General features: G+C 52.4%; 1 protein-coding gene across 8 annotated transcripts in view; it reads right to left on the bottom strand.

Moving 5' to 3' along the window:
* Nucleotides 1-22,680, bottom strand: part of Gsg1l (GSG1 like) — a 194,443-nt gene that overhangs the window by 146,205 nt on the left and 25,558 nt on the right. The gene's annotated exons all lie outside the window — the stretch shown is intronic.

Below are 22,680 nucleotides of genomic sequence, written 5' to 3'. Positions count from 1 at the left end.
CACCCTGTGGCTGAAGCCGGCGGACCAGCTTCCCAGTCCTCCTCTGTAGAATTCCCAGCTCCGCCAGGGACCAGTGGAAGGGTTTACAGACTTTGGTTTCCAGGTACAGAAACAGAGACCTAGGGATGGTCCTGAGTGGCTTCTGACTTCCTTGTGGGTCAGACAGTAAGCCATACTTGGGACCCAGAACCTCTGCCTCTAATCCAGAAGAAGCTGTGGAGGGCGAAGGCCCTCGGAACGCCAGACGTCCCCCCACCCCCGCCCAGCCCAAGTTTAAAGTGGTGGAAGTCATAAGATGGATTTAATTTTTTCTGCTTGATGCCAGGGGCCCGAGGAGCGAGACTCCGACAAAACCACAGGACTACGTGGCCTGGGTAAATCCCTCTGCAGTGGCATTGAACTTTCCAGCAGTGAAAGGACATAAGAAAGACTTGAGTCCCTCGTGGAAATGTCACCAGCACATTCAAGCAGCTCATGGGGGTTTCCTCAGGTCCCTGAGGGAGGGAAGTTCACAGTGGGGGACACAGCTGGTGCCAAGTTGATCAGTTACTTCCTGAGGAGCGATTCTCCCTCCAGATTCTTCCAGGAGATAATTCCAGTTTTATACCATCCTGTCCTCAACACCACTAATACTGACTGATCTCCTATTTTAAAAAGAGAATAAAGGGTTGGGTGCCAGTGGTCACGCCTGTAATTCTAGCTAGTCAGAAGGCAGAGATCAGGAGGATCACAGTTCAAAGCCAGCATGGGAAAACAGTCTTAGAGACCCTATCGTGAAAAAACCCTTCACAAAAGGCTGGTGGAGTGGCTCAAGTGGTAGAGCAAGTACAAGGCTCTGAATTCAAACCCCAGTACTGCCAAAAATTTTTTTAAAGAGTGGGGGACAAGCACTGGGAGGACAGGAGTGCAGAGCAGGGTGGCCCCATGGGAGCAGGGATGAGAAAAAAAAAAGCAAGAGAAAAGGCCAAAGCATCCAGGAAGCATTTGATAACGTTGTTTTGGTTCTATGCTTACACAGGCATGAACACACATGCACACACACACACACACACATGCACGTGTATGTAAAGCTCCTCTCTTTTAGGCAAGTCGTACTGACTTTCCATTCCTAATTGTGAAAAAAATCTTCCTTTTAAAATTCATTTATGTAAGGAAAATGTAAGCCAACACAGAACAAAAAAAAACCATAGTAGAACAAGGGGCTGTAGCTAGGGCTAAATTTATAAAAGAGCCGCGAAAATGAAGCAAATCTGAGAAACACTGGAATAGAAGAATTCCACGCTTCTAGACCCACTCCGGCCAAGAGTTCTCAGGGCCCCACACCTCCCCACACTGGAAGATCATTCACACCGTGCTCTATGCAAATGCTGTTCCCCGGAGCCGTGCAGTGCACAGCCTGTGCAAGTGTACACAGCAGCCCTGGATATTTTTAGAGTAATAAATATCCCAAACAGACAAGGGAAGAGAGATAATCTTCTGGCCATCTGCCCTGCAATTGGCAGCCAAAGTTCCTCCCTGGAAATTATGTTATTTTCTGTGCATGATCTTCTGACAGCACCCCCAGGCTCAGGGGGCCAGGCAGCCCAGGCAGCAGTGGTACCCAACCCATCTTTTGCATGGACGATGGAGGAGACAGGCACAGGCCTCCTCTTGGGAGACTCACATCATAACCTAGCAAGGCTGCAGGAAGACGAATGGCAAGTTCAAGTACAAAGGCAGCCGTTCTCAGGTGTGAATGCACTTGAGGATGCAGTAACTAGGCACCAAAAGCTAGCCGACGTGGAAGAGCTCTCCCGGGGAAGAATCAAAACACTCCCAACAACAGAGAATTCACAGGGAAACACCTCAGCAGGCAAGGACTCTCCAGAAATGACACAATGGGAGATATTGCCATTGTGACTCAGCAATGCTGTAAAAACCATCACACATCAAACATCAGGAGCTCAGAGGCAGAAGGAATGCAGGCACAGCCAGCATCTTAGAGGGAAACGCCTTGAGTAAGGACTGCAATGACAGCTTGTCATCCCTGGTCCCCAAACCACAAAGTTCATTATCTACCTGGGGCCAGGTGACCAGGCAGGAGGTGGAGATTAGAATTCAGACCTGATGGGGGGACACAAAGGTGCTGCCTGGCTTGTGCTCAGGGATCCCAGCTCCACTGGCTCTCCAACCCAGTACTGCTGAAGGGTACTTCATGTCCTAGGAATTTCCCTGATTTCTCTCTCTTCTCTCTCTCTCTCTCTCTCTCTCTCTCTCTCTCACACACACACACACACACACACACACACACACAGAAAATACTTATGTTCCCCCCCAACCTTCCTACCCCATCATCCACACACAGAACCATGGCCTCAGCCTCTCCCCTTTACCCCAGGCTCCATCTGTCATGGGGACGTTGGTAGAGCCCAGGTCTGAATTCTGTCTGGTAACCTCCACTTGCCTTTGTGCTATGAGAAATGACCAGGTCCTCAGACTTCTATTTTCACACAGGCTTCTCCAATCGTATACCCTCTGTGACCAACGATATCACTTCTTGCAATTCACCTTACACGTAGGCAAAATATCACAAGGTCAAGATCACTGTTTTATGGCAAATGACTCAAAGTACCGGAAGTTTCCATTAATTAAATAAGAAACCTATATTCAATTCAGGGAAGATTGTCACTTATTAAAACGAACCAGGCAGTCTCTCTGTTCAGAATGTTAATATTAATTTTAATTAATATTAATCTCTGTAGAGAATATTAATATCACACGGAAAAGTGGGAGTCTTGTTGAAGTATCAGAACACAGCCAAGCAACTCCACCTGCCCCGTCTCTCCAGTGCAGGCTCCATTATTCTCCATTAGTCACTGTATGGGTTCCTTGTCGCAGCCTTAACAAGTGACCACAAACCTCATGGCTTAAACAATCATAATTTTTCAGGTCTCAAGCGTCCCCTGGGTCTCCCCGGGCTGAAATCGAGGTGTTGGCTCACCCTATTCCTGTGGGATGCTCCCAGAAAGACTCCATTTCTCTGCTCTTTCCAGCTGCTGAGGCCACTTACATCCCTTGCCTTGTGGATCCCTCCCACCATGCTTGAAACCAGCCCTGCTGACTCTTCCTTCTGGCCCTGTCTCTCTCTGGCTAAGCAGGGAAGGTTCTTAGAGACTCCTGCGATTACGTTGTATTGGTTATGTTAGGGTAATCCAAGATGTCTCATCTTAATCATTAATGCAGTGACATCGGGAAGCATTCCTCTTGCCACAGAAGGAAGCACGCTCGCGGGTTGCAGTTTATGATGGGGACATCTTTGAAGGTGAGGGGCATTTTATTCTACCCACCACAGATAACCCCAGACTCCGCCTATCAAGGCATTTATCAAACAGCAGACTTCAGGACAAGGTGCCCTTCCTCTACCTGAAACACTTTTCCTCACCCACCCAATTCCTACTCAAGGTTGAACCCAAAAGCATCCTCTTAGCCAGGTGTGGTCGTGTACCCCTGCAACACCAGCACACAGGAGGTTGAGGCAGGAGAACTGAGTTAGGAGGCCAGCCTGAACTACACAGCAAAACCCTATCTCAAACACCACCACCAAAAAGCCACCTTTTCTGTGCATCTCTCCCCTACCCCACCAGGCAGAGCCAATGACACAGCCAGCACTCTGGAGAGACCCCTCTGTAAGACACTTGTCGCCTGGCATTCAAATTATTTGTATACTTGACTGTGTCTCTGCAGCCACAAGCAATTTAAGAGTAAAAACAGCCATTCCACCAGCCATCATTTGCCAGTGCACATTAGGGCTTAGCAAACGTCAACAGAATGAGCCTGAATCTCTTCCACTCTGCCCAGTGCACTGCGTAAGATCCAATCCAAAATACCGCTGTTCCACAGACCCGGTCCACGATGGCACTTTTTGGACATCCCCCGAAGGCAAGGCACTTTGCAGAGTTCGTATAAGCTTTGCCTCCCTCACTTCATTTTGCACCATGACTTAGTTCAAGTTCTGCTCTTGTTCTTGAGTCGTTAACACCATGCAGCTACAAACGCCGTGATGTACCTACACCACATTAGGGCGAAAGTATGGGGAGGCACAGTGCAGACCACCCACCCCAGCCCAGAAGTGACACACAGCACTTCCACTCTTGCCCCACTGGCAGCCTCGTTACGTGACCGTCCCAGTGCTAAGGAGACCGGGAAAGGCAGAGGGGCCCGTGGCCACTGCTAAGCACAGCATTGAAGACAGCAGGTATGCGACTGCCCGTCTCACAGTTTGAAGGGACATCAGGAGGAGGAATGGAGGCCTTGCCAAGGTCTTTCTACTCTTGTGTACGAGACAAATCCCATGACAGGCCCCAGGCCACCACCGAGAATAAGGCCTGGGACCTGGCTTTATGGCAGGAAGGACCTCACTCTGGGAGGAGACATTTCATCGGGACAGTCCCCAGCAGGTAATCCACAGGGAGCTGAGCAGGTACTGGCCGGGCCTGATGGCTCAGCCTGGTGTCCTTAGTGCATTCCTAACCGTCTAAATGATGACAGGAGGCAGCTGTTTGTGCTGCTGCTCCCCTCCAGGCTACAGCAAGAGGGAAGACAAAATCTATTTTTTTAAGCAGGCATCAGATGAAGCTTGAACAAAACCAATAACTTTCAGGACGAGCTGGTCTCTAAGCTTCCCACAGATGCTCTCAGAGTGTCATTTCTGGGGCTTATTTCACAGTTGTTTACTGTCTGGAAGGAAATATTGCTCCTTCCCGTCTGTGCTCTGCCCTGCTCCCTGCAGCCTCCCCCAACAGTGGGTCCTTTGCCCTTTGCCTTGGAGTTTCAAATTGTAATGAAAGTGCCCTCGGTCCCCAGTCGTCCTGTCTAGCATCAAGGCAGAAACAGACCTCTTCTTGGCACCCCAACACTGCCACCTGTTCCTTTTCCAACCTCAGCATCTCTATTCAAGGCAACGAACTGCTTCTCAGCTCTTCAGGACGGATTATTTGAGGAGTGGGTTATTCAGGCTTTGAACACCCCTGCTAACCATGGGTTTTGTGGCCCTCGGTGCCCCTCCACCGGCTGGCAAGAAAGAAAAAGGAAGTTTGCAGAACTCCCTTCTGGCTCCACGTTTCTCTCTGGCAGGGAGGTGACTGGGGACTCAGGGCTTCATTTGTTCCCTGCTAACCCCCCCCTTAGCATAACTAATTCCAAATTTCTGGGAAGGAGAGGGAGGTACAGCCAATGCCAGGCTGGGTCTTTCCTCCAGCCGCCTGTGATGCCTGCCTGCTTGACAACAGTGCGTGTGTGTATGCGCGCGTGTGCACGAGACACCCGGGGTTGTCAGCCACAGTGTTCAGCTCAGTGGCAGGGCTGTCTCCTTTCAGAGGGAGTCAAGCCAAGGAACTATTGTACAGTGGCATAGCTAATAAATACAGTGGATCTTAAGACACAAGGCAGGGAGAGGCGGATGGAAGCAAGCCAGGCTCCCAGGAAGGTTCCTCTGCCAGTCTGCCAGGCACGGGGCTTGCTTTCAGACAACAGCCCGCCTCCTCCAGCCAGAGTCCTGCGTTGTGGAGTCGAAATCACAATCCCCTACTGAAGGAGTGTGGAACAAATGAGAATGCTCCTTGGGAGGTCACCCCAGGCCCACAAGAGAAAGGACAGGCACTGGCCCAGTTAGTGGAGTGGGTATCAGACCAGGAGGGGCCTGAAGGTGACCCAGGGAGACCTGAGTCAACTCTGCTCCATGTGCAGTCTGGCAGCCTGAGCTCCAGGTGCTCTACTCAGCTACCTTCAAAACTGTTCCCACAAGCTTAGGGCAGCTGGGGTCCTGCAAGACAGGCCTGTATCTCCCTCCCAGGAAACCAGGCTGGGCCCCAAGAAATCTAATACTGGACACTGCCCTCATTTTGCACACCATCCACAAATAGTTATTAATCAGGCACTGTTGGAGGGCTGAGGACTCAGTGAAGAATAAGACGCAAAGTTTTCATTCTAGCATAAGAGACAGTTGTGCCATGTGCCCAACCCCCACCACTGATAAATGAAACAGGGCGCTGTAACAGTGTGAACAGGCTGATCAGGGCCCTTTTCTCCTATGAGAGAATATTCCAGCCAGACCTGATAAGAACAAGGGAGCCATGGACAGATCCAAGGGGAGAGCATCCCAGGCCAAGGCAGATCACTTCCCCAGGACCTGAGGCAGGAATGAGCTGGAACTGGAGGAATGGCAGTGTCTGCAGGGCCTGGAGCTGAGTGGGTCTTGGGACAGCCCGAGGGGAAGGAAGGCTGGGGTTGCTGCGGCCCGGCCCCGTGCTGCAGCTCTGGGAAGCCACAGGAAGGATCCGAGCAGGAGAGCATCGCCATCTATTTGCATTTCTAAGAGCTGTCTCTGGAGGCTGGGTGATTGCAAAAGTCAGAGCCCGCTCACGCAAGCTGAGCAAAGGAGCTGGTTGACAGGAAGGTATGAGAGCTGCAGAGGCAGGGATATGTGGAGTCCAGGCAGCCACTCTCAGCCTTTCCTGCCCCTCTGAGCATAACCACTCCCAATATTCCAGCCCCTGTCCTGTTCCCAGTCCTGTGTAGCCTGGCCAGTCTTTCAAAGTTCTCCAGCTCTAGTGGCCAATCAACAAGGCCAGAAGGGCATGGCCACCTGGGAAAACATGGCTGCCAGCAGCGGCCAGAGCTAGAGATGAGGAAGCTCTCCGAGAGAGAAAGACTGGGTTGGGCAGGTCCCTCCAACCCTTCAAAGTGTCACTCCTCGGCCATTCCCCAGAATTCTCTCTGGCAGCCATTGTTGTTGACTTTCTCCATTCCTGCCTCCATTTCAGACCCCGTCCTAATCCAACAGAGGACCAGGGGCTGGCCAGGCCACAGAGTTCTTTGGAGCCTTGGGATTAGGGATGCTTCTGCAGAGGGCAACAGGAATCCCAGAAGCAGGAAGGAAAGGCCACCCCAAAAGATGGAGGCTGAAGTCTGGAGGGCTGGAAACCAGTCTGAAGACCCTGAAACCAGGAACTAGCAGCAGAAAGTCAAGTGATCCTTTAGCAAGGTGACACTGGTAGACCATCCAAGGGGCCCATGTTGAGTGTCACAAGCCAGCCAGGGCTGGTGGCCTCCACCTGGCCCCCAAGTGCTTGTGTACAGGTGGAGGGAGAGGAAGAGTCTACCGGTGGCAGGGCTGCAGGGGGCGGGTAGCCTGGTGCCTCCTACAGTTCAGGGGCTCCTCTGTCAGGCAGGGGGCATCTGTGCCCACCCTCCTCAGTCCTGGGTTGTGTCAGAGGCCCCAGGAGCCAGTATGGCTATCCTGGGTCATCCTGAGAAGCTGGCCTTTCTGGCCTCAGTCTATCAGTGAGGGGAGCAGTGGCTGGGGAGGAACGGGGCCTTCTAGTCTGCAGGACTAGGAAGAGGGACAGAGGGAGATGGGAAAGCCAGAGGCCTGGGGAGAGACTCAGGTGAGTGAGAAAAATGACGAAGAAAAGGAGAGAAAGACTGGGACAGAAGGTGGCAAAGACAGAGACCAAAACGAAGAGAGAAGGAGGCAGAAGCAAAGAGAAACACAGTCAGAGAGCCAAAGAAGGAGGGCTGCTGGGTTCGAATGCAGCTGCCACCATGCATGGCAAGTCACACCTGTTAATTTCCTAGGGCTGCCAGGACAGTGTGACATATGGTGAGTGGCTGAAGCCACAGTCATTTGTTGTCTCAGTCCTTATGTTCACATGGCATTTTCTAAATTTCCCTATTTTATAAGGAACCTGGACCTCACTTGATGACTTTGTAAAGACTTATCTCCAAAGGTCACATCCAGAGGTACTGGGGGTTAGGCTTTCAACATGAATTGGGGGGAGGGCACACAATGCAATCCATTCCATTTCTTAACCTGTCTGTGTCTCGGTTTCCTCATCTGTAAAATGGGCACAGTAACAGTCCCTTCCTCCGAGGAGTCAGTGAGCTGCTGAACACCCAGCCTGACTTAGGGGGTGCTGGTCATATTATAATTGCTGTTATTATTCCATCCAGCAGGCAAAATAGAGGACCCCAAAATGTCCACACCTTCATCCTCCGAACCTGCAAACATGTGACTTTATATCACAAAAGGGACTTTGTGGATGCAATTAGGATTGCAGACCTTGAGATGTGGAGGCTACTATGAGTTATCCAAATGGACCCCATGCAATCCAGAGTCTTCCCAACAGAAAACTGGTCTTGGATGGGGTGAAAGAGAGAGACAGAGCAACAGCAGAAGGGTCAGGGAGACTGGACATGACAAGGACTCAGCCTGGTTTGTAGGTGACAGAGGGGCATCAGGAGCCCAGGATCATGGCAACCTCTAGAAGCTGAGAACATCCTCGGTGTGCAGCCAGCAGGACAACAGGGACGTTAGCTGGGCACGGTGGTTCACACTTGTATTCCCAGCTACTTGGAAGGTAAGGATTAGGAGGATTGTGGCTGGAGGCCAGCCCAGATAAAAAGTTAGTGAGAGTCCATCTCAACAAATTAGCCAGGCATCATCATATGTGCCTGTCATCCCAGCTACTCAGGAGGCACAGATAGGAGGATAGTGGTCTGAGGCCAGCCATGGGCAAAAGCATAAGACCTTATATGAAAAATAACTAAAGCAACAGTGATATACAGAAATATTCTTCCAAGGAAGAGCCTCCAGACAGGAAGGCAGCCAGTCAGCACCTTGATTTTGACTGAATGGGATGGTCAGTACTATCACAGGTTTGTGTCGTTTTAAGCCACTAAGCTTGGGACGGTTTGTTACAGCAGCGATGGGAAGCTGATACAGGACACGCCGGTCAAATGGGAGTGGGTGAGCTGGCAACTGCGCCCTCCAGCTGGAGCCCAGCAGATGCCGGTGCCCCCAGGGCCAGGGAGCCACTCTGGCAGCACACCTAGAGGACCCCTCAGGGACAATGGCTTTGGAGCCAGCACAGCATCTGAAGGGAAAGAAAAAAGTCAAAGAGTGCCTGTGCCCAGTTAGGGGGACACCTGAGAGCCCTCAAGATGACGAGGGTCACACATCACAGACCCTGACTATGGAAGGCTGGATGAGGTTCTCTTCACCCACTGCCAAGATGTCTCTGTCCTAATTCCCAGAACTTGTGACAGGCCACCCTACTTGAACAAAGGACTGTTGCAGAAGTGACTAAAATAAGAATCATGAAATGGGGCTTTGTCCTGGACTCTCCAGTGGGTCCAATGAACCACAAAGGTCCTTCTAACAGGGGGAGTACAGAGTCATAGTGAGAGAAAAGCAGAGGAAGAGAGGGAGAGGCAGGAGGGAGGAGAGAGAGGAGGAAGAGGAGGAGAAGCCGACACCTTGACTCTAGCCTTCTGACCCACAGGACTGCACAAGAATAAATTTCTGTCATTTTTAAGCCACTATACTCAGCTCCCCGCCCTCCCCAACTGCTGCCTGCATAGACCTGCAAGCCTCCCTGCCTCCCACCTCACTCCCTTCCATTTGCTCCCACCCGGCCACCTCGGGGCCTTCTAGAACAGCGAGTCCACTCCCACGGGCCCTGCCTGCCCTGGAAGACTACTCAGCTCCCAACACGAGACCCAAGTCCTCACAGTGTCCTGGAGGGTGGAGACAGTGGGTCTCAGCCCTTGCTGTCCATCTGAGTCACCTGGGGACCTTTTAAAAAGAGCAGTGTCCAGGAGGTAGAGTCCAGGTGTCTGATTTTTTTTTTTGTGGGTAGCAGATAGACCCCTTGCACCGGCTAGGCAGGCACTCTGTCACTGCCTGCATCTCCAGGCCACTGGTGTCAGTTCTTTTCAACAACCAGGTGGCCCTAATGAAGCCAGATCCCAGCACAGGTGCCCTATATGAGACATCCTCCCTACATTCCTGCCCCTGTCCCTGTCCCCACCCTACCCTTCACTCAGGGTACTCCAGGCCCCATGACTTCCTCGGACCTCCCCACACAGGACCTCCTGAGCACAGGATTGAGATGATGTTCTGTTGCCCAGGGACCTTTGGGGCTCTCTCCCTCAGAGGCCTTCCTGACCCCCATTACAAAATAGCACCACACTCACTCCCGTACCCCTGACCCTGCTGCATGCGTCTTCACAGCCCCCGCACCTGGCTTGGGACAGAGTACCTGGGGGGCTCATTGCCTGTCTCTGGACCATTGACTCCGTGAGGCCAGGACCTCTGCCCCTCCACTGACTCCCCAGCATGGAGCACAGAGCCCAGCACAGGACAGCTCACTCTGTGTTTGTTGAATGAATAAACAAATGTTGCATTGTGCTACCAGGTAACAGTGGACTCAGGTAACACTGAGCAGGCTCGCCACGGAAAGAAATTGAAAGATGAGTGCATCACAGTGAGCACCTGAGCGCACACATGTGCACATAGCCATGCAAGGGGTGTGTGTCAGCTGACAGCCATCGGAACTCTTTGTGGCAGCAGAGGGGCTGGTCGGAATGACAGACATGCCAGGGACCTGCACGGTGCAATGGAGCCTCCCACGGATTCCTAGGAAAGTCAGCCAAGTCATCAGATGCTCTTTAGAGGGATTTGTCACTATGGAAACTCCAGAAGGGACAGCATCCTATCTTGATGCTAACCCCATGAGAAGGGGGCAGCCATGTGAACTGGGGCCTTGGGGACATGGGAATAGGAAGGAGGACTTGGACCATGGACGCTAGGCCATCAGTGGGGGGGGACTGTGCCAAATGGACCCTGTCCTCAGTGCATGGGAGCCCCCATGTTCTGGGAACCACCTGGACCAGGCTGGCACAGGTAGCCCTTTGTGACCCATGGAGTGTTATTTGACCTTGAAGGATGGTCATCCCCGTGCCATTTCCTGTCCCTCCCCCAACCAGGGCCCATCTGTCTCCCTCTCCAACCCTGGAAGGAGAAACCTCAAAACCCATCCTGCCTGCCAGCCTGTCCAGGTCTCTGGACAGAGGCCTGGGGGATGGGGGGACAAAAGGACAAAGATGGCAGTGACACCTCTACACTGGAATCAGTTTTTGCCACCCCCACCCCCGGCAGGGAGAAGAGATGTCATGCAGGGATCTCATGGGGCAGTGACTGCAAAACCCACACACAACCTCACTGTCCCCAACCGCCTGGGACAGGAAGTCTCAACCTCGGGTCAGGTGGTTGGTGCCCTGACCCGGTGCCCGCCACAGACCTCCTGGCAAACAGGATCTGGGAGCCCTGCTTGTGACAGGCTGGCCTTGCCCCCTCTTTCCTTCCCTGTGGGGACCCCATGAGAGTCACTCCCAGGACAGTGAGTGGCAAGTCCTGCCCATTGGTCATTGGCCATTCTAGAAGGTGCCGCACCCCGATTTCCAACAAGGAAAATGAAGGGCCTAGGGAAAGAGCCTTGGTGCCGACAGACACACAGCCTCTGGGGTCAGGGACACACGAGAGAGTGCCGGGCGCTGCAGAGTGCAGAGAACGCTGGCCCACCCAGGGCGGGCAGAGGCCGTGCTGCTCCAGTGTGTCAAGGCCACACGTGATCTAGTGCTGCTACATCTTCCTGGGGCCATCAGAAGCCCGAGCCTTGACTTTCAGGTGCAGCCTCCTCATTCCTCAAGCTCAGCGTGGAGAGAGAGCCCTCTGCTCCCAAATATCCAACCCCCTTCTCTTTGGGGCTGGAGTCTGGCTGTGGCATGTGCTCAAGGACACAGCCTTGGGAACAGTGGGACAGGACGAAGGAGCCTGGTCCCCAGGGTAGAGCTGAGATGCCTGACTGGCTGGCCTTGTGTGAGAGCGAGGCGGAGAGCTTGCGCTCGCTCAGCCGGGTATCCCGGGTGTCTGGCTCAACACCTGGGCCTGAATCCTAACTAAGGCCCTTGGCCAGACTCCCTTTTAAGACACAGTGAGGCAGATGACCCTGTAGGCCGGCAAGTGTCCGCTTGCAGCCCCGGCCCAAGGCAATGCTCTAAACAGAACCTTCTGGATCCTGCCCCTCCCCCGAACTCCCAGGCACCCCAAAGTAGGGGCTTCCCCGCCAGCCCTGGGTCTGGTCCCATCTGAAAGCTAAAAAGCTACCAGGCAGCACTGTAGCTACTCCAAGTTGCCCACGTTTCTGTGCCTCCAAGGTCACCACCTCCTCCAAAGCAGCCATTTCCCCACCCCCTCAGGCTGAGTCAGACACCCCTCCTCTGCCTCCCACCACCCCTTAAACATACCCTGTGAACACTCTGTGATAGCATACATCATGTGGCATTTGAATTGCTTAAGCTCTGAAAACCAGGGCTCCCGAGGCAGGCTGGCTAAAAGCTCAGTGCCCACACTGATGCTGTGTGATCTAAGGCCAGCTGCTCAACCTCTCTGAGCCTCAATTCCCTCATCCATGAACCAGTGACAATATTGGTAAACATTTAACAAGCACGGATTTAACAGACGGAATGGCTACTGTGCCTGACACAAAACCACCCCCTGCACGATGGAGCTGGCCTACAGACTCACAGAGGGGAGCAACGTGAAACAAAACCTTACATTAAAAAAAGTTTGTCGGGCAGTGTCTACCTGTACGGAGGAGAAATACTTGTGTGCGTCACCAGGAGACCCAAGTGGGTCTGGGAGAGGGGCTTGGAGAAGTTTCCTTTGAGGAGGTAACTTTATAAAAACACACAAATTGCAAGCAGATAGACAAGGGAGAGGTGGGTCTGTGGAGGAGGTGGGTGTCAGGAAACAGAAACAGCATAAGCAAAGGTCCTGGGGTGGGAAGAGAATTTCCTCTTCCAGGACCCAAAACGATACTGCTAATGATGTCCGAGGGCAGAACCACTGTGTCTTTCTTTGGGTCTCCATGGCCCAGCACAGTGTAGCACTCAGTCGATGCTCCCATTTTGCTCTGCCTCCCACCACAGTGGGCTGCCTCATGGGAGGCCCTGAGTATTAGGACCACTCAATCTTGAACCTCCAGAACCATGAACCAAAACAAACCTTTTCTCTTTGCAAGCGGATTAGCTCAGGTATTTTGTTATAGTAATGGAAAACTGACTGACACAGTCAGAGAATGTGAACACAGGGACCCAACATCAGGTCAAGGCACTGAGGTTTGTGGTAAAGACTACCTGTTGTCCTCACCATGTTTCCTTCCCTCCATGTTACTGGGGACACCCAGCCTCCCAGGCAGGACGATTGGCCATGCAGAGCTCTTGCCAACGGCTGGTGAGCCCTCCAGGTCAGGGCTGAGGACGTGGGGCAGCCTCCTCCACACTGTCTCTCAGATTCCTGGGCATCCCAGCTTCATCCATGCAGACAACAGGGTGCCCTCAGGGACACAGAGCAACGACTCAGAAAGAGCCTGGGCCCTGCAGTGACTGGCACCACCAACCGGGGCTGTTGCTCAGAAAGAAATCGCTTCTCTGCTCTCCAGGGCCTCTTAGTCATAGCAGTGTGTCCTCATCCTGACTGACAGAGGACCAGAGAAGGGGACAGCAGCTTGGCAGTTTGGCAGTTTGGAGCCATTTGGTACAGCAGGAACCAAGGAAGACTTCCTGGAGGAGGACAGCATTCAAACTTGAGGAAAGTGTGCATTCTGGGTAAACAAAGGCACATGGGTGGGGGTCAGTCAGAATCGGGCAGATCATGTGTGCAGACCTGGGGGTCAGCTGCAATCTGCTGCCGTGGGGAGTAAGGAAAAAGCAGACCCCTCAGCCCCGCTTCTGCTGCTCTATCTAAGTTTTGGCTGAAAGGAAAAAGCTAAAAAGTGCAGCAAATGGAGGAGCACAGATGAGCACTTTTGCGTTGGCTTTTTTTTTTTTCTTTTTGGCAGTACTGGGGTTTGAACTTAGGGCTTCTTGCTTGATGGGCAGGTGCTCTACCATTTGAGCCACACACCTGTCCCTTTTTGCTTTAGTTCTTTTTCAGATAGGGTCCCATAGTTTTTGCCCAGGAGCTCTGGACTGTGATTCTCCTACTTATGCCTCCTGTGCACCACCACACCCAGCTTTTATTGGTTGAGATAGGGTCTCGCCAACTTTTTGCCCTGACTGGCCTCAAACCATGATCCTCCTAATCGCCACCTCCTAGGATTATAGGAGTGAGCCACAGTGTCAGGTGTCAACTACATTTTTAATGTGGATGAAAACAGTTCTGGTCAGGGCTGGCAGAGTGGCTCGAGTGGTAGAACACCTGCCTAGCAAGTGTGAAGCCTTGAGTTCAAAGCCCAGTACTGACAAAAAAAAAAAAAAAAAGGAAGAAGGAAAATGGTCCTGGTTAGAAGCAAATGGTACCTGAGACCGGCATCTCACGGGGACCGCCTCAGGGTTTCAGGGTGAAACGTTTGACTGACTGCCGGCTCTGTGCAGACGCCCTGGGGGCTGCCTGGGCTCACATTTTATTAGGCTCGTTATTGATTCTGCTGGCGTCCGCTCGAAGCTTCCTGAGGTTTCGAGCCATCCACCCCGGCTCTGTTTTTCTCATATGCTGCCTTCCTGCTAGCGCAGTTTTACAGATTGCAGGGTTTCTAGAAATGCATAGAAGGCACGACAGCAGGATGACAATCCATGAGCTGCTGCATGGATGAGAGCCACAGCTAAGGAGCCGCTGGCGTTTATTGAGCACCGACTGCATACTGGCATTGTGCTCAATGACTTCTACCCCACCCCCAGCCTCAAAATAACATGACTATTATCCTCACATTAGAAAGGGAAACTGAGGCCCAGAAGGTTAGTGATCCATCCAGGGTCCGTAACCTGGGCCAGTGGAGGGTCCTGCGCCCCCTGCAGACCTCCACACCTTCCCCACAACGCCCACTGCATCCTCTTCTCCTTGAAGTCTGGGACTCCTCCGGGGCTCGGCTCCACCCCCAGGACCAATTATTCAAAATGTCACCGAGGTCACCAAGAGAGACTGAAGGTCAGACTTCAAGAGGAGTTCCCGCTGCCTGGTGGCAAATTGAGGACTGGGAATAGCACATTGGGTTTTGTCTCTCATTAGAAACTCCAAAATCCATAGAACCAAAGAGAAAGGCCAAGCAAGGGTGAGGCCACGGCCCTGCGTCAGGCCCAACGTCACTCTGCTGTGTCCTATAAGAAGTCTGGATGCCATGATTGAATGGCAAATGGGGTGGGGTGACCTTCAAAGATCTGAGGTCTGCTTTACTGGGCTACTCAGAACAGAACGGAACAGAACATGCCCGGGACAAAATGTCAGTGAGGACGTGAGTGACTTAACACATCCGGCCACTGCTGGTGGAGCTAGGAATCAGTAGCCACTTTGGAAAGCTGTCTGGTGTTCCCTAAGGAAGGTCACAGGTACCCTCTGCCTGACTTGCACCACTCAATGGCACGTGACTGAGAGCCACCCGTGCCCCAGACCTCAAGAAGCAGACAAAGCTCAGAGCAGCCTAGCTGGCAGTGGCAAAGGAACTGGAGTGTCCCAAATATCTGTCACTTGCAGAATGAACACATGACTGGTTCACTAGGCTTATAACAAACTGTACAGCAAGATCTGGGCGCAGTGATTCATGCCTATAATCCCAGGTATTTGGGAGGTAGAGATCAGGAGGATCATGGTTCAAAACCAGCCCAGGGAAGAAGTCAGCAACACCCCATCTACGCAAACAAGCCAGACATGGTGGTACATTCCTGTTATCCCAGCTACACAGGAGGCACAGGACAATCCCAGACCAAGGCTGACCCAGGCAAAAGTGTGAGATCCTGTCTGAAAACTCACTAAAGCAAAAAGGGCTGGAAGTGTGGCTCAAGGAGTGCAGCACCTGCCTAGCAAGCATGGGGCCTGAGTTCAGCTCAGTCTTGCCTACATCTCACTGGCCAGGATTGGACCACGTAACCACTGCTAGCTGCAAGGGATGCCGGGAAGGTATCTGCCTGTGCTACTTATGTTCCTTGTGGCTGTGACAAAATGCCTGACAGAAACAACTGAAAACAGGAAGGACTGAGGTGGGCTTGTGGTTTCAGAGGGCTCGGTCCATGGTCACTTGGTCCTACGCACTTTGGCCGAACATCATGCGGTGGGACATGAGGTGGGAGAGAGCTGTTCACCTCATGGCAGACAGGAAGCAAGGGGGACACAGGAAGTTAGCCATGACAACATGCGGCTCCCAAGGACATGCCCCATGGCCTCCTTCCTCCAGCCCAGCCCACCTTCCACAGTTCCACCCCTTCTCATCAGTCCATTCGAATTTAAATCTGTTAAACCCAGGGATTAAACCATGGATTTGGACAGAGTCCTTGGGTAACAGTCTCTGGCCAAGTCCTCGCAGACATCCAGAGGGAGCCTTCCCAGGGCCCATGCGTCTCTCAATGCACTGAAGATTCACCATCATGACGCCATTTTCATTCTCCCTGACAAACGGACAGGAAGGAGGGAAACCGTGCCTGTCACAACCTGCCCCCAGCTCTGGGCAAAGGAAGTGCACTGCCCACTGCCCATGTCACCAGATCTAATAATCCAGGTCTCACCGCGCATGGAAATTGGAGCCCAAAATGACCTGCTAGCTGTGCCCACTTCCGCGTGAGGGGCTCAAGGGATGCTCTGAGTCACCTTGGGTCTCGGCCCAGTTCACGTCCTGGTGCAGTGACGGGCCTCACTTTGTCTATCAGCTGAGGAAGCCGACAGAGCCTCCAGGTCCCATGAAAGGCATGTGCCCTTCTGTTTGCCACAGTCCCTACCACTCCGTCTTGTCTCCCCAACCCTGAGGCCAAGAGCCAACTGCTACCATTACCATGTTTACCCGGCCCTTCTTGCCTTTGGCCACTTCCCAAATGTGGGTTAGCTGTCTGGTCTTGCAGGCACTTGAGTTTTGGGTCCTTGGACTAAAGCGCTGAAGACGGTCAAGTTTCCTGTTCTACGGTGACAGTAACCAGTCCACTCTCACATCAATGCCTGCAATGGCTCAGAGCCTTGATGTGGTAAGTGATTGAAGTCGGGGACTCAATGTATATTCCCAAAGAGATTAAAATCCGCCCTACTGTCTTGCCGGGCACCAGAGACTCCATCCACCCAGTGAAGCAGACATGCAAAGGGGGCCCTGTGGAGCACCGGCTTTGTGCAGTGGCTCAAAAGATTTTTTTTTTTTTACTTGCTCCAAAGTATGGCTATGCATGTTCATTGTCGCCTGGGGTGTCGTTCCAGGAAAACTGAAAACCGATCCACAATTAAGGAATTAGGAAGTGAAATGAAACCCAGAAGAAGCCTGAAAGAGATGCATTTGGCAGCTGGGCAGAAATAATAACGGTACTCGGGTTTGATTTTTGCACTTTGTCTTCACAAAACCCCTAGAAAGAACTAAGCCTAAAAGCTCACATCTGTAATCCCACCTACTAGGGAGGTGGTGATTGGGAGGATTATGGTTTGAGGCCTGCCTGGGCAAAAAGTTCACAAGACCCTATCTCAAGCAATAGCTGGGCACAGTGGTTCATACCTGTCACCCCAGCTATGTGGGGAAACATAAATAGGAGGATTGGGGTCCAGCCTGGCCTGGATATAAAGCAAGACCCTATCTCAAAAATAACCAATGTATAAAGGGCTGGGGGCATGGCTCAAGTGGTAGAGCACTTGCCTAGCAAGCTCAAGGCCCTGAGTTCAAACTCCAATACCGACCAAGAAAAAAAAAACCCAGAAGTGGGTTCTACTGCCACTGTTTCAGGGGGAAATAGTAGCTGATCCCTGGCACCTCCGGGGAGCCACACCTCCTGGTGTTCACGCCCTCATATAGTCCCCTCAGTGACTCAGTGTGGCCCAGGTGACTAGTAGAACACCAGAAACGACAGCACATGGCTTCTCAGGCTAGGTCACAAAAGGCATTGACACCATCTGGCTTGTGCTCATGCTGGGGACAGCCACCATGTTGTGAGGCCTCAAAAGCAACCCCATGGCAAGCACCTATGACGCAGCCCCAAGCCACTACTACCCACCTACGAGAGACCCCAACCCCAACAGCTCCCAAATTCCCGACCCGCAGACTCCGTGACAGCGTGGGCAATTGCCACTCTTCACTGAAGTCGGGTGACTTGTTCAGCAGCAGAACGTAGCTCAGACTAAATAAATTCCCTGAGATCACACAAGTGGCAAGAGTCAGGATTTGAACCTGGGCCTTCAGGTCCCGAGCATCTGGCCATTGCACTCCACAGCCCTGTCAACTGTTCCCAAAGGCCATCAAAGTGTGTTTGCCCCCACCCATCGTCCTGACCCGGGCGCTGCTCTGGGCTCCATGGCCCGTCCCCATGAACTCAAGCCACCCTCCCAATAGCTCCAGTGAACAGCTCTTATCTTCTATTAAATTTTAATCAGCCAAATTGTACACGGGTACAGTTCTCCTTTAGAAAAACTCAAATAGTAGATGAGACCCTCAAATTCTCTTGGACTATCTCCACCCCTATAGTCGGGCCCCTCTCCCAAACTCACCTTCTGCTCAGTGGGTGCTTTCCAGTCATTTACACCCCTGTTTCGTCCCCCAAATACCGTAGCTCAGGGGTGACGTCTCACAAGACAATATGGGACAAGACACCAGCCACAGTACAACGCACTGTGGTTGCCTTAACGTGATCTCCCTCTCCCTCTGCCTCTGTCTCTCTCTCCCCACCCCTCCCGCTCCCTCTCCCTCGCCCCCCTTCTCTCTCCAGGAAAGATTGTATTATATAATGTGTTCAGACTTGCTTGGCAAAATTACAAAGTGAACCAAGGAACTGGCCCCATAAACCCCAGGATAGTGAGCGTATGTCAGGATAAAGGTGGGGAGAGGCAGGTGGGCAGGACTGTGAGGGTCCCCGCAGCACTGCCAATGTTCTATTTTTTACCTCAGAGGCGATTCTACAAAGTCAGATTTACAATAAATCGTTAAGTAGGCCAGGCACAGTGACACGCACCTGTGTTCCCAGCTATTTGGGAGGTTGAGGCAGGAGGATTGCTTGAACTGGGAGTTAGGGACCAGCCTGGGCAATGTAAAAAAATAACCATAAACCAGGGTAACTTCGTGAAGCTTTCTGTGTACACGTTACAGTCCACAATGTTGAAAGATTTTTGATTAAGGAACTAGAGTTTTCTGTTTTTTATAGTGGATATACCATTCTGTCTTCCTGACTTCCTGCTCTAGGGCACTTGCCTAGCACACGCAAGGACCTGGGTTCCATTCCTGCAGTTGACTATAAGCCTCCATTTAGTCAGCTACTCCTACTTTCTTCTTTTTAATAGCTGCTATGAACCATGACGGTTCTAATAAACATTGTCAAAATGCTTCCTCTGAGTTGCGCCTGTTCCCTTCTGATACGGCGTGGATGGTCAATGTCCCTGCAGAGGCCCACTGTTGAAGGCTAAGTCCCCAGTCTGTGGCAGCGCTAAGAGCTGGTGGGACCTGTAGGAGGTGAGGCCTCACGGAAGGAAGTTAGGTCATTGGGGCGAGCTCTTGAAGGGTATATCGAGACCCCACCCCTTCCTCTCAGTCTCTCTGCTTCCTGTCTGCCATGGGCCCCTACCAGGATGGTCTGTGCCCCCACAGTCCCAAAGCCACAATGGACTGAAACCTGTGAAACCACAGGCCGAAACAAACCCTTCCTCTTTTTAAGCCAGTCATCTCAGGTGTTTTGTCACAGTACAGAAGGCTTAGGAACACACCTTTCATCACTGTATAAAGATTCCCATGTCCCTACATCCTTGTTGGCTTGTGATGGTCGCAAAGGTGTTCTTTTTTTTTTTTTGCCATCTTGGGGACAGGAAACCGTGTCACATTATCATCCATCTCAAAGGTAAAGAAATTGAGGCTCGAGTGCTTCTGTGATTTGCCTGAGCACTCAGAGCAAGAAAGCACTAAGAGGATTCGAACCCAGATCTTTTGCCTCTGAACCAAGTTCTGGCTAAGAAAGGAGGTGTTGCTCCTTAAAGAGTCAGTGCTCCTGAGATGGCCGCTGCCATGGAGCTGAAGGGAACTTGTCCTCCCCAGGGTTCACAGCCAGGTGAGGCGCCTGCCGCTCAGCTCCGGGGCTGGCAGAGATCCCGGGAGGCAAGTAGATCACCACCTCCGTGGAAATCGTCAGGGAGGAAATTAGCTGGAATGGAATCGACAAGGTGCCGTGGCCGACTCTGATAGTAAATTAGATAAACTTGAACCTGACACGATGCATTTAGAGCTGGGGCACGAGCGGGGTCGCAGCTGCTCCCAAGCAGTGAGCCACTGAGAGCCAGGAAAACCCAACCTATGCAGCTACAAAATGCAATAATGAAAGATAACAAGCTCCAGAGCAGCAGGGGCGAGTTACTGGAAAATCAACCAAGAGCCCGGGAGAGGGGAGGGGGGAGGGGGAGGAGGGAGAGAGGATGGCAGAGAGGGGAGGAGAGAAAGGGGAGGAGGGAGGGGAGAGGCACCCACTGCTGATGGCAGGCATGGTGTGTGTGGCAGAGAGGGTGGAGCTTGCCACCAGAGATGCCTGTGTGGAGAAGGGGCCCCACCCCTGCCAGCTCTGTGACCTTAGACAAGTTCCTGCAGTTCTTGGGGACTCAGTTACTTGCTATAAAATCGCACAGTTGTGCCATGCATCTGTGGCTCATGCCTGTAATCCTATTTGGGAGGCTGAAATTGGAGGATCTCAGTTCGAGGCCAGCCTGGACAAATAGTTTTTGAGACCCCCCGTCTCCAAAATAACCAGAGCAAAATGGACTGGAGGAGTGGCTCCAGTGGTAAAGTGCCTGCTTTGCAAGCACAAAGTCCTGAGTTCAAACCCTAGTCTCAGCAATAATAATAATAATAATAATAATAACAACAGCACAGTTGAAAGGAATAAATAAGATATTGACTAGACAGGACCTGGGGCCACCAAGCACAGCTGTTCAGGTTGTGCATAACCAAGGAAGGGCACTTAGGCGAAGCTGAGCACAGCGCCTTCCAGCCAACCTCCATGCTCAGCAGGGAGGATTTCTCAAAGCACCAAAGCCCCATGCACTGCAGCAGCCCCTAGAAGACCTGGCACACAGTACTTGCTCAATGAACAGGAGTGTTATAATCACAGCCATCGTGATTGCCCAGAATGAACTCAGGCCATTCTGACCGCTGCTGTGACCAGAGCTGGCCGCAGAAACAGAGGTTGTGCCACTCCGGGATGCCGTGAGCAAACCTCAGGGGTCTGTTGGAATGAGACCGGTTCAGCAGCACAGGAGGGTCCTGGGCCCACATGGAGACACACCAATGAGCCATGTCAACAAGGAGAGTGAGGGCAGGAAAGGGAGGCGAGGGAGCCATGGGAATGGCCAGCGCAGCTTGGTGGGGACACTGGGAGAGCCTGAGGTCTCCCCAGAGGTAAACATTCAGCAGGGCCTATGACATTTCTTCTGAGCAGAAGCAGACACAAGGCAGACATGAGGCCCAGTCCACAAAGCTGTGCAAAGCTGGGCCAAGCACATCTTTCTCCTGCAGGCCTTTCTGCCTAAAACATGCCCTGCTTCTCCATCTTGCCCATCCTCCATGCCTGGCTTGCTGCCCACCATTTCCAGAACACTCTCCCTGGGTATGCAGCCCCTAGCACCAGCCAAAGAGCTGACAGTGCCTTAATCACATCTGTGACCCCTCCCCAGGCCAGCAGCTGGACATAATTGGCTCTCAGTACATGCTGGATCGATGAATGAATGAAGAACTAGAGAGCCAGGCCTCTGCCTCAGACTCCAAGAAAGAGCAGGGTCCCCATCCCCTGCCTGTCCTTTTATAATTGGGAGCACCAACATCTGAAATCAGATAGCAGTGTGTGGGGACAGGAAGGGCTGACAGCTGGGGGTGACACTCCTGTCATTCTGGTGGCCCCAGGGATTGCACCAGGAGTACGATGTGACCCATAGCTAAGGCAGAGAAATGCCACGGCCGGCTGGGTGGAGGATAATGAGTTCTGGGAGCGAGGCTCCTGCTACACAGAGAAGATGCTTGGGTCCTTCAGCCTCATGCATGACCTGCGAGGGGTCACACATCTTATCCTGTGTCGTTTTTAAAGAAACTAATCAGACAAGCACATGACTCTGGGCCCAAAGCCAGACAATATTCAGCCAAGTCAAGCCCCCAGGTGGACCTGGGTCTGCCAGAGCCTGACTCCTGCTGTACTCTGTCACCTGCTCCCATCTCTGTCCCCCAATGCTGTGAGTGCTTGGAGGGCAGGGACTGGAGCCCAGAAACACATGGGGTCTCTGTAAACGTTTGTGACTGGATGAATAGTTTTGAGCTAAGAAACCAAGGAGGAGCTTTCAGAGGTGTCCCTTCCCAAATTCACTCATCACTGGAGTTAGATTCTTCCATGGATCTGCCACACCCTATCCTGTGACCTTAGCAGAAGCTCAAAATTGACTACAGCAGGAAGCAGGCCAGGCCTGGGCAGAAGAAGATCGAAGTATGTATGAGTCAGATTTTGCTGCTGCAACAAAGAGCCCTAAAATCTCAGTAGCTTTCCAGGCCATTCCTTCTTATTATTACAGGGATGCAGCAGGTGGGGTGCTCAGCTGGGCTCAGCTGGGCTCAGCTGGCCGTGGCAGCACTGAAGTCCATGTCTTCTCATTCTGGAGCCAGGCAGAAGGAACAGCTATGATCTAACACATTATGCCTTTGTGACAGACGGCAGAGTTTCACCATGCCTGGCTCTGGTGTGTGTCACACCTGCTCACATTTCAACAATGCAAACAAGCCACGTGACCAAGTCCAAAGTCAGCAGGGGTGGGGAAGGACAGGGCCTTTGGGGACACGTAGCTTGGGTGAGGAGGAAACGAACACATTCGGACCTGACGGTGAGTTCAGCATCTAT

The sequence above is a fragment of the Castor canadensis genome, chromosome 17 (genome assembly GCF_047511655.1).
Source record: "Castor canadensis chromosome 17, mCasCan1.hap1v2, whole genome shotgun sequence".
Lineage (NCBI taxonomy): Eukaryota > Metazoa > Chordata > Mammalia > Rodentia > Castoridae > Castor > Castor canadensis.
Note: the sequence above shows the minus strand (reverse complement) of the source record. Positions and strands in the feature narration are given on the sequence as shown.